This window comes from Chiloscyllium punctatum, chromosome 12 (genome assembly GCF_047496795.1).
Source record: "Chiloscyllium punctatum isolate Juve2018m chromosome 12, sChiPun1.3, whole genome shotgun sequence".
Taxonomy (NCBI): domain Eukaryota; kingdom Metazoa; phylum Chordata; class Chondrichthyes; order Orectolobiformes; family Hemiscylliidae; genus Chiloscyllium; species Chiloscyllium punctatum.
The window spans coordinates 113,554,427-113,565,960 of NC_092750.1; the positions used below are offsets into that span (position 1 = coordinate 113,554,427).

Consider the following 11,534-nt stretch of genomic DNA (forward strand, 5'->3'; position numbering starts at 1 on the left):
CCCAAAGAATGTTCTCCACCCTAAAACCGGAGGTCGCATTACAATCCGAGAACGACAGATCACATTGTGAGCATGCTCTGACCTCGGGGCCGGTTCGAGATGCCACTTTCCGTGCCTTTTACTTTAACCGTGCAATTTGCTGCAGAGATGTTCACTCCTGGACATGAGCCACGTGGATACCAACTGAGTCGGAAACCTGTGCGGGAATCGACGAGAAGCGATTCAATAAATTTGGCTAACTTCCATGGTGCTTATTGGAAATGCAGTTTCTGTTCAAGTCAATCGAAAAGGCAGTTTCTGAACATAGTAACAGAAGTCAAAAGGTAATTACCTCACCCCACCCCCACTCCGGAAGAGGTGCTAACTGCCCTTGAGTGCTTTTTGATCTCGATGTGAAGAGCTCACACGCCTCTGAGTCACCTTCAAGTCTCTGTTTGCGGAGTGAATCACAAAGAAGGACTTTTACCAGAGCTGCAACCGCCTCACTTCCCCACTCGCTCTCCCCTTTTACATTTTCCTGCTCGTCAGTGATTTAAAGAAAACCAAATGGATGCGATGTCATTCTGTAGCCTCTCTGTCGATTCCTCCGTTTCAGTTCCAACATGGCTTAGATCTCGGGGCGCACCTTAATATTAGCGGCGCTATGAAAGCACAAGTTCAAAGGTTCCTCTGAGAGTGTAAATTATTTCATTGCTGTTGCTGATTGAATGAGCCACTAACGTGCGAACTGCCCCAAAATATGATTCAGGAATCTGGTACCAACTCTCGCGCGTTGAATAACGACAGACAGCTTCCAAATGAGGCCTTTCAGAGACGACTCTGGGGTACATTTGACAGACAGACAAGTTCAGGAATCCGTGGTGCGCTGTGACACCAGCGCAGCAGCTTCTTCCCTGCCTTTGAACCGGGCCGCCTGCGCAAGGAATGCAAATGCGGTACTGCTTTTCGTGGAAGGATCAGAACGCGGCAAGGACACTCTCAAACAGAATGGCATATGCATCAGAACCAGGTTGGAGAAAAACTTTATAATGCTTTACACAGTAATTAAATGGAGTTGCCTTACATTTCACTACGAGAGCAGATTCTTTCAAGCAAATTCGAAGGCAGGTTTGCAGATGGGAAAGCAAGCAAGAAAGCTCCGTTCTTGTCCATGTAAAAGGCTGCAGTTGACGAACAAAGCAGTTTCTGCCCAGTTTCGAACTGGGGACCTTTCGCGTGTTAGGCGAACGTGATTACCACTACACTACAGAAACCAGCCGATGTCGCCGTGAGATTGATGACAATATATAGACAATGATTTCGTCAATGTTTGGACCGTAGGGCGAGGTGGCATAAGCTGGGACGACTTTCCCTGCAGCGTAACGGCTGCGATATGATCTTATGGAAGGGTTGTAAACTGAGTATTTCTGTGTTTTACCCAAATTGGGGTGAGTTGAAAACTCGAGAGCATAGGTTTAAGGTGAGTGGGCTGAAATTGACAAACGACCTGAGGCACATTTCCCACACAGAAGGTTGTGCGTGAATGGAATGAGCTCCCAGAGGAAGTGGAGGAGGCTATTACACTCAGAAAATTGCAAAGGTAATCGGATGAGTTTCTGGACAGGATGGGTTTAGAGGGATTGGGGCCAAATGCTGGGGAACGGGACTTGTTTAATTTTGGTTATGTGGTGAGCATGGATGAGATACACCTAAATATCTGTTTCCACGCCGTGTACCCCCATAACGTCTTGTTGCTAACACTGGCTGTAAAGGATTACTTTTTAGCGGAGTTTTCCATCGCAGTCTGTGGCACAATCGTTTAGTCTGTTCGACTGCTCACGGGAAAGGTAGTATTGTGAAACACTGCAGATACGAACAACTTCCTTAATTTTGCCCCGACTGACCATACTCCGTGAAATTTTCCCAGACCTCAATTGAGGAGTTTTGCTGCTCGAAGTTACCTCAGAAACCCTGTTAACTCGTAATGTGCTGAGCGAATCGCAAAACAGAAAGCATTTTTCACGGAACACAAACAAAACTGGCATGCCGAATGCATTTTCAGACAGAGAGATGCATGAATGCTAAATGTGTCACAGTCCGAGGGCATGAGTCATAAAGTAATCTCACAACTAAAAACAGGGCAATTCCAAACTACTCTTTCAAACATACTGCAGCGTTAGTGCACCACCACTTTCCAGACAATGCTGAAAAGAGAGATAGAAAGAACATCATAAGAACGGGCCATAAAAAGTGAATTTCACCAATCACAGTCTCGATTAGATTACCTTTTCCTTCTGATGACTCCAGGACGGAAATGAAGGAAATGGGAGAAATTCAATAACATATGACACCGAAATTCATTGGAACGATTTTCCCATTGGACAGAAAACCAAATAACGACGAGTCGAGTCACCGCAGGACTTTGTTTCACAACAGCGATGAAATAATAGTCTCCATTCGGTTCCAGTAAAAGCACAAATCGCTTTGGAACAGCAGAGCTGTTTGCGATTTTCCGCGCGGGAGGCGAACGCGATCATGACAGCAGAGACACTTGGACACTTCGGTCAAATAACCATGAGCTGCTAGACATTACTACAATTTCGATTCTTGCTTTGCTAAATGATTTCACACATTGCTCGAAACAGGACGACTTTCACGTTTACACGGAACACGAAACACACCTGACTACAGGGAAAATGCACAAAGCTGAGCAGGCCGTGTTCCACATCAAACCGTGCAGCATTTATTCAGTCACTGTGTCTGTTTTGCAGAAGAAGGGTCCCAAAGAATGTTCTCCACCCTAAAACCGGAGGTCGCATTACAATCCGAGAACGACAGATCACATTGTGAGCATGCTCTGACCTCGGGGCCGGTTCGAGATGCCACTTTCCGTGCCTTTTACTTTAACCGTGCAATTTGCTGCAGAGATGTTCACTCCTGGACATGAGCCACGTGGATACCAACTGAGTCGGAAACCTGTGCGGGAATCGACGAGAAGCGATTCAATAAATTTGGCTAACTTCCATGGTGCTTATTGGAAATGCAGTTTCTGTTCAAGTCAATCGAAAAGGCAGTTTCTGAACATAGTAACAGAAGTCAAAAGGTAATTACCTCACCCCACCCCCACTCCGGAAGAGGTGCTAACTGCCCTTGAGTGCTTTTTGATCTCGATGTGAAGAGCTCACACGCCTCTGAGTCACCTTCAAGTCTCTGTTTGCGGAGTGAATCACAAAGAAGGACTTTTACCAGAGCTGCAACCGCCTCACTTCCCCACTCGCTCTCCCCTTTTACATTTTCCTGCTCGTCAGTGATTTAAAGAAAACCAAATGGATGCGATGTCATTCTGTAGCCTCTCTGTCGATTCCTCCGTTTCAGTTCCAACATGGCTTAGATCTCGGGGCGCACCTTAATATTAGCGGCGCTATGAAAGCACAAGTTCAAAGGTTCCTCTGAGAGTGTAAATTATTTCATTGCTGTTGCTGATTGAATGAGCCACTAACGTGCGAACTGCCCCAAAATATGATTCAGGAATCTGGTACCAACTCTCGCGCGTTGAATAACGACAGACAGCTTCCAAATGAGGCCTTTCAGAGACGACTCTGGGGTACATTTGACAGACAGACAAGTTCAGGAATCCGTGGTGCGCTGTGACACCAGCGCAGCAGCTTCTTCCCTGCCTTTGAACCGGGCCGCCTGCGCAAGGAATGCAAATGCGGTACTGCTTTTCGTGGAAGGATCAGAACGCGGCAAGGACACTCTCAAACAGAATGGCATATGCATCAGAACCAGGTTGGAGAAAAACTTTATAATGCTTTACACAGTAATTAAATGGAGTTGCCTTACATTTCACTACGAGAGCAGATTCTTTCAAGCAAATTCGAAGGCAGGTTTGCAGATGGGAAAGCAAGCAAGAAAGCTCCGTTCTTGTCCATGTAAAAGGCTGCAGTTGACGAACAAAGCAGTTTCTGCCCAGTTTCGAACTGGGGACCTTTCGCGTGTTAGGCGAACGTGATTACCACTACACTACAGAAACCAGCCGATGTCGCCGTGAGATTGATGACAATATATAGACAATGATTTCGTCAATGTTTGGACCGTAGGGCGAGGTGGCATAAGCTGGGACGACTTTCCCTGCAGCGTAACGGCTGCGATATGATCTTATGGAAGGGTTGTAAACTGAGTATTTCTGTGTTTTACCCAAATTGGGGTGAGTTGAAAACTCGAGAGCATAGGTTTAAGGTGAGTGGGCTGAAATTGACAAACGACCTGAGGCACATTTCCCACACAGAAGGTTGTGCGTGAATGGAATGAGCTCCCAGAGGAAGTGGAGGAGGCTATTACACTCAGAAAATTGCAAAGGTAATCGGATGAGTTTCTGGACAGGATGGGTTTAGAGGGATTGGGGCCAAATGCTGGGGAACGGGACTTGTTTAATTTTGGTTATGTGGTGAGCATGGATGAGATACACCTAAATATCTGTTTCCACGCCGTGTACCCCCATAACGTCTTGTTGCTAACACTGGCTGTAAAGGATTACTTTTTAGCGGAGTTTTCCATCGCAGTCTGTGGCACAATCGTTTAGTCTGTTCGACTGCTCACGGGAAAGGTAGTATTGTGAAACACTGCAGATACGAACAACTTCCTTAATTTTGCCCCGACTGACCATACTCCGTGAAATTTTCCCAGACCTCAATTGAGGAGTTTTGCTGCTCGAAGTTACCTCAGAAACCCTGTTAACTCGTAATGTGCTGAGCGAATCGCAAAACAGAAAGCATTTTTCACGGAACACAAACAAAACTGGCATGCCGAATGCATTTTCAGACAGAGAGATGCATGAATGCTAAATGTGTCACAGTCCGAGGGCATGAGTCATAAAGTAATCTCACAACTAAAAACAGGGCAATTCCAAACTACTCTTTCAAACATACTGCAGCGTTAGTGCACCACCACTTTCCAGACAATGCTGAAAAGAGAGATAGAAAGAACATCATAAGAACGGGCCATAAAAAGTGAATTTCACCAATCACAGTCTCGATTAGATTACCTTTTCCTTCTGATGACTCCAGGACGGAAATGAAGGAAATGGGAGAAATTCAATAACATATGACACCGAAATTCATTGGAACGATTTTCCCATTGGACAGAAAACCAAATAACGACGAGTCGAGTCACCGCAGGACTTTGTTTCACAACAGCGATGAAATAATAGTCTCCATTCGGTTCCAGTAAAAGCACAAATCGCTTTGGAACAGCAGAGCTGTTTGCGATTTTCCGCGCGGGAGGCGAACGCGATCATGACAGCAGAGACACTTGGACACTTCGGTCAAATAACCATGAGCTGCTAGACATTACTACAATTTCGATTCTTGCTTTGCTAAATGATTTCACACATTGCTCGAAACAGGACGACTTTCACGTTTACACGGAACACGAAAGACACCTGACTACAGGGAAAATGCACAAAGCTGAGCAGGCCGTGTTCCACATCAAACCGTGCAGCATTTATTCAGTCACTGTGTCTGTTTTGCAGAAGAAGGGTCCCAAAGAATGTTCTCCACCCTAAAACCGGAGGTCGCATTACAATCCGAGAACGACACATCACATTGTGAGCATGCTCTGACCTCGGGGCCGGTTCGAGATGCCACTTTCCGTGCCTTTTACTTTAACCGTGCAATTTGCTGCAGAGATGTTCACTCCTGGACATGAGCCACGTGGATACCAACTGAGTCGGAAACCTGTGCGGGAATCGACGAGAAGGGATTCAATAAATTTTGCTAACTTCCATGGTGCTTATTGGAAATGCAGTTTCTGTTCAAGTCAATCGAAAAGGCAGTTTCTGAACATAGTAACAGAAGTCAAAAGGTAATGACCTCACCCCACCCCCACTCCGGAAGAGGTGCTAACTGCCCTTGAGTGCTTTTTGATCTCGATGTGAAGAGCTCACACGCCTCTGAGTCACCTTCAAGTCTCTGTTTGCGGAGTGAATCACAAAGAAGGACTTTTACCAGAGCTGCAACCGCCTCACTTCCCCACTCGCTCTCCCCTTTTACATTTTCCTGCTCGTCAGTGATTTAAAGAAAACCAAATGGATGCGATGTCATTCTGTAGCCTCTCTGTCGATTCCTCCGTTTCAGTTCCAACATGGCTTAGATCTCGGGGCGCACCTTAATATTAGCGGCGCTATGAAAGCACAAGTTCAAAGGTTCCTCTGAGAGTGTAAATTATTTCATTGCTGTTGCTGATTGAATGAGCCACTAACGTGCGACTGCCCCAAAATATGATTCAGGAATCTGGTACCAACTCTCGCGCGTTGAATAACGACAGACAGCTTCTAAATGAGGCCTTTCAGAGACGACTTTGGGGTACATTTGACAGACAGACAAGTTCAGGAATCCGTGGTGCGCTGTGACACCAGCGCAGCAGCTTCTTCCCTGCCTTTGAACCGGGCCGCCTGCGCAAGGAATGCAAATGCGGTACTGCTTTTCGTGGAAGGATCAGAACGCGGCAAGGACACTCTCAAACAGAATGGCATATGCATCAGAACCAGGTTGGAGAAAAACTTTATAATGCTTTACACAGTAATTAAATGGAGTTGCCTTACATTTCACTACGAGAGCAGATTCTTTCAAGCAAATTCGAAGGCAGGTTTGCAGATGGGAAAGCAAGCAAGAAAGCTCCGTTCTTGTCCATGTAAAAGGCTGCAGTTGACGAACAAAGCAGTTTCTGGCCAGTTTCGAACTAGGGACCTTTCGCGTGTTAGGCGAACGTGATGACCACTAAGCTACAGAAACCAGCCGATGTCGCCGTGAAATTGATGACAATATATAGACAATGATTTCGTCAATGTTTGGACCGTAGGGCGAGGTGGAATAAGCTGGGACGACTTTCCCTGCAGCGTAACGGCTGCGATATGATCTTATGGAAGGGATGTAAACTGAGTATTTCTGTGTTTTACCCAAATTGGGGTGAGTTGAAAACTCGAGAGCATAGGTTTAAGGTGAGTGGGCTGAAATTGACAAACGACCTGAGGCACATTTCCCACACAGAAGGTTGTGCGTGTATGGAATGAGCTCCCAGAGGAAGTGGAGAAGGCTATTACACTCAGAAAATTGCAAAGGTAATCGGATAGTTTCTGGACAGGATGGGTTTAGAGGGATTGGGGCCAAATGCTGGGGAACGGGACTTGTTTAATTTTGGTTATGTGGTGAGCATGGATGAGATACACCTAAATATCTGTTTCCACGCCGTGTACCCCCATAACGTCTTGTTGCTAACACTGGCTGTAAAGGATTACTTTTTAGCGGAGTTTTCCATCGCAGTCTGTGGCACAATCGTTTAGTCTGTTCGACTGCTCACGGGAAAGGTAGTATTGTGAAACACTGCAGATACGAACAACTTCCTTAATTTTGCCCCGACTGACCATACTCCGTGAAATTTTCCCAGACCTCAATTGAGGAGTTTTGCTGCTCGAAGTTACCTCAGAAACCCCGTTAACTCGTAATGTGCTGAGCGAATCGCAAAACAGAAAGCATTTTTCACGGAACACAAACAAAACTGGCATGCCGAATGCATTTTCAGACAGAGAGATGCATGAATGCTAAATGTGTCACAGTCCGAGGGCATGAGTCATAAAGTAATCTCACAACTCCCAACAGGGCAATTTCAAACTACTCTTTCAAACATACTGCAGCGTTAGTGCACCACCACTTTCCAGACAATGCTGAAAAGAGAGATAGAAAGAACATCATAAGAACGGGCCATAAAAAGTGAATTTCACCATTCACAGTCTCGATTAGATTACCTTTTCCTTCTGATGACTCCAGGACGGAAATGAAGGAAATGGGAGAAATTCAATAACATATGACACCGAAATTCATTGGAACGATTTTCCCATTGGACAGAAAACCAAATAACGACGAGTCGAGTCACCGCAGGACTTTGTTTCACAACAGCGATGAAATAATAGTCTCCATTCGGTTCCAGTAAAAGCACAAATCGCTTTGGAACAGCAGAGCTGTTTGCGATTTTCCGCGCGGGAGGCGAACGCGATCATGACAGCAGAGACACTTGGACACTTCGGTCAAATAACCATGAGCTGCTAGACATTACTACAATTTCGATTCTTGCTTTGCTAAATGATTTCACACATTGCTCGAAACAGGACGACTTTCACGTTTACACGGAACACGAAACACACCTGACTACAGGGAAAATGCACAAAGCTGAGCAGGCCGTGTTCCACATCAAACCGTGCAGCATTTATTCAGTCACTGTGTCTGTTTTGCAGAAGAAGGGTCCCAAAGAATGTTCTCCACCCTAAAACCGGAGGTCGCATTACAATCCGAGAACGACAGATCACATTGTGAGCATGCTCTGACCTCGGGGCCGGTTCGAGATGCCACTTTCCGTGCCTTTTACTTTAACCGTGCAATTTGCTGCAGAGATGTTCACTCCTGGACATGAGCCACGTGGATACCAACTGAGTCGGAAACCTGTGCGGGAATCGACGAGAAGCGATTCAATAAATTTGGCTAACTTCCATGGTGCTTATTGGAAATGCAGTTTCTGTTCAAGTCAATCGAAAAGGCAGTTTCTGAACATAGTAACAGAAGTCAAAAGGTAATTACCTCACCCCACCCCCACTCCGGAAGAGGTGCTAACTGCCCTTGAGTGCTTTTTGATCTCGATGTGAAGAGCTCACACGCCTCTGAGTCACCTTCAAGTCTCTGTTTGCGGAGTGAATCACAAAGAAGGACTTTTACCAGAGCTGCAACCGCCTCACTTCCCCACTCGCTCTCCCCTTTTACATTTTCCTGCTCGTCAGTGATTTAAAGAAAACCAAATGGATGCGATGTCATTCTGTAGCCTCTCTGTCGATTCCTCCGTTTCAGTTCCAACATGGCTTAGATCTCGGGGCGCACCTTAATATTAGCGGCGCTATGAAAGCACAAGTTCAAAGGTTCCTCTGAGAGTGTAAATTATTTCATTGCTGTTGCTGATTGAATGAGCCACTAACGTGCGAACTGCCCCAAAATATGATTCAGGAATCTGGTACCAACTCTCGCGCGTTGAATAACGACAGACAGCTTCCAAATGAGGCCTTTCAGAGACGACTCTGGGGTACATTTGACAGACAGACAAGTTCAGGAATCCGTGGTGCGCTGTGACACCAGCGCAGCAGCTTCTTCCCTGCCTTTGAACCGGGCCGCCTGCGCAAGGAATGCAAATGCGGTACTGCTTTTCGTGGAAGGATCAGAACGCGGCAAGGACACTCTCAAACAGAATGGCATATGCATCAGAACCAGGTTGGAGAAAAACTTTATAATGCTTTACACAGTAATTAAATGGAGTTGCCTTACATTTCACTACGAGAGCAGATTCTTTCAAGCAAATTCGAAGGCAGGTTTGCAGATGGGAAAGCAAGCAAGAAAGCTCCGTTCTTGTCCATGTAAAAGGCTGCAGTTGACGAACAAAGCAGTTTCTGCCCAGTTTCGAACTGGGGACCTTTCGCGTGTTAGGCGAACGTGATTACCACTACACTACAGAAACCAGCCGATGTCGCCGTGAGATTGATGACAATATATAGACAATGATTTCGTCAATGTTTGGACCGTAGGGCGAGGTGGCATAAGCTGGGACGACTTTCCCTGCAGCGTAACGGCTGCGATATGATCTTATGGAAGGGTTGTAAACTGAGTATTTCTGTGTTTTACCCAAATTGGGGTGAGTTGAAAACTCGAGAGCATAGGTTTAAGGTGAGTGGGCTGAAATTGACAAACGACCTGAGGCACATTTCCCACACAGAAGGTTGTGCGTGAATGGAATGAGCTCCCAGAGGAAGTGGAGGAGGCTATTACACTCAGAAAATTGCAAAGGTAATCGGATGAGTTTCTGGACAGGATGGGTTTAGAGGGATTGGGGCCAAATGCTGGGGAACGGGACTTGTTTAATTTTGGTTATGTGGTGAGCATGGATGAGATACACCTAAATATCTGTTTCCACGCCGTGTACCCCCATAACGTCTTGTTGCTAACACTGGCTGTAAAGGATTACTTTTTAGCGGAGTTTTCCATCGCAGTCTGTGGCACAATCGTTTCGTCTGTTCGACTGCTCACGGGAAAGGTAGTATTGTGAAACACTGCAGATACGAACAACTTCCTTAATTTTGCCCCGACTGACCATACTCCGTGAAATTTTCCCAGACCTCAATTGAGGAGTTTTGCTGCTCGAAGTTACCTCAGAAACCCTGTTAACTCGTAATGTGCTGAGCGAATCGCAAAACAGAAAGCATTTTTCACGGAACACAAACAAAACTGGCATGCCGAATGCATTTTCAGACAGAGAGATGCATGAATGCTAAATGTGTCACAGTCCGAGGGCATGAGTCATAAAGTAATCTCACAACTAAAAACAGGGCAATTCCAAACTACTCTTTCAAACATACTGCAGCGTTAGTGCACCACCACTTTCCAGACAATGCTGAAAAGAGAGATAGAAAGAACATCATAAGAACGGGCCATAAAAAGTGAATTTCACCAATCACAGTCTCGATTAGATTACCTTTTCCTTCTGATGACTCCAGGACGGAAATGAAGGAAATGGGAGAAATTCAATAACATATGACACCGAAATTCATTGGAACGATTTTCCCATTGGACAGAAAACCAAATAACGACGAGTCGAGTCACCGCAGGACTTTGTTTCACAACAGCGATGAAATAATAGTCTCCATTCGGTTCCAGTAAAAGCACAAATCGCTTTGGAACAGCAGAGCTGTTTGCGATTTTCCGCGCGGGAGGCGAACGCGATCATGACAGCAGAGACACTTGGACACTTCGGTCAAATAACCATGAGCTGCTAGACATTACTACAATTTCGATTCTTGCTTTGCTAAATGATTTCACACATTGCTCGAAACAGGACGACTTTCACGTTTACACGGAACACGAAACACACCTGACTACAGGGAAAATGCACAAAGCTGAGCAGGCCGTGTTCCACATCAAACCGTGCAGCATTTATTCAGTCACTGTGTCTGTTTTGCAGAAGAAGGGTCCCAAAGAATGTTCTCCACCCTAAAACCGGAGGTCGCATTACAATCCGAGAACGACAGATCACATTGTGAGCATGCTCTGACCTCGGGGCCGGTTCGAGATGCCACTTTCCGTGCCTTTTACTTTAACCGTGCAATTTGCTGCAGAGATGTTCACTCCTGGACATGAGCCACGTGGATACCAACTGAGTCGGAAACCTGTGCGGGAATCGACGAGAAGGGATTCAATAAATTTTGCTAACTTCCATGGTGCTTATTGGAAATGCAGTTTCTGTTCAAGTCAATCGAAAAGGCAGTTTCTGAACATAGTAACAGAAGTCAAAAGGTAATTACCTCACCCCACCCCCACTCCGGAAGAGGTGCTAACTGCCCTTGAGTGCTTTTTGATCTCGATGTGAAGAGCTCACACGCCTCTGAGTCACCTTCAAGTCTCTGTTTGCGGAGTGAATCACAAAGAAGGACTTTTACCAGAGCTGCAACCGCCTCACTTCCCCACTCGCTC

General features: G+C 45.9%; 3 non-coding genes across 3 annotated transcripts; all 3 read right to left on the reverse strand.

Annotated features, from left to right (window-relative positions):
* Positions 1-1,180: 1,180 nt before the first annotated feature.
* trnav-aac (transfer RNA valine (anticodon AAC)) lies at positions 1,181-1,253 on the reverse strand. The gene has a single exon. It is a non-coding gene; the product is annotated as a tRNA-Val (tRNA).
* A 2,686-nt stretch (positions 1,254-3,939) lies between these two features.
* trnav-aac (transfer RNA valine (anticodon AAC)) lies at positions 3,940-4,012 on the reverse strand. The gene has a single exon. It is a non-coding gene; the product is annotated as a tRNA-Val (tRNA).
* Positions 4,013-9,455: 5,443 nt separating this feature from the next.
* Positions 9,456-9,528, reverse strand: trnav-aac (transfer RNA valine (anticodon AAC)). The gene has a single exon. It is a non-coding gene; the product is annotated as a tRNA-Val (tRNA).
* Between the last annotated feature and the right edge of the window lie 2,006 nt (positions 9,529-11,534).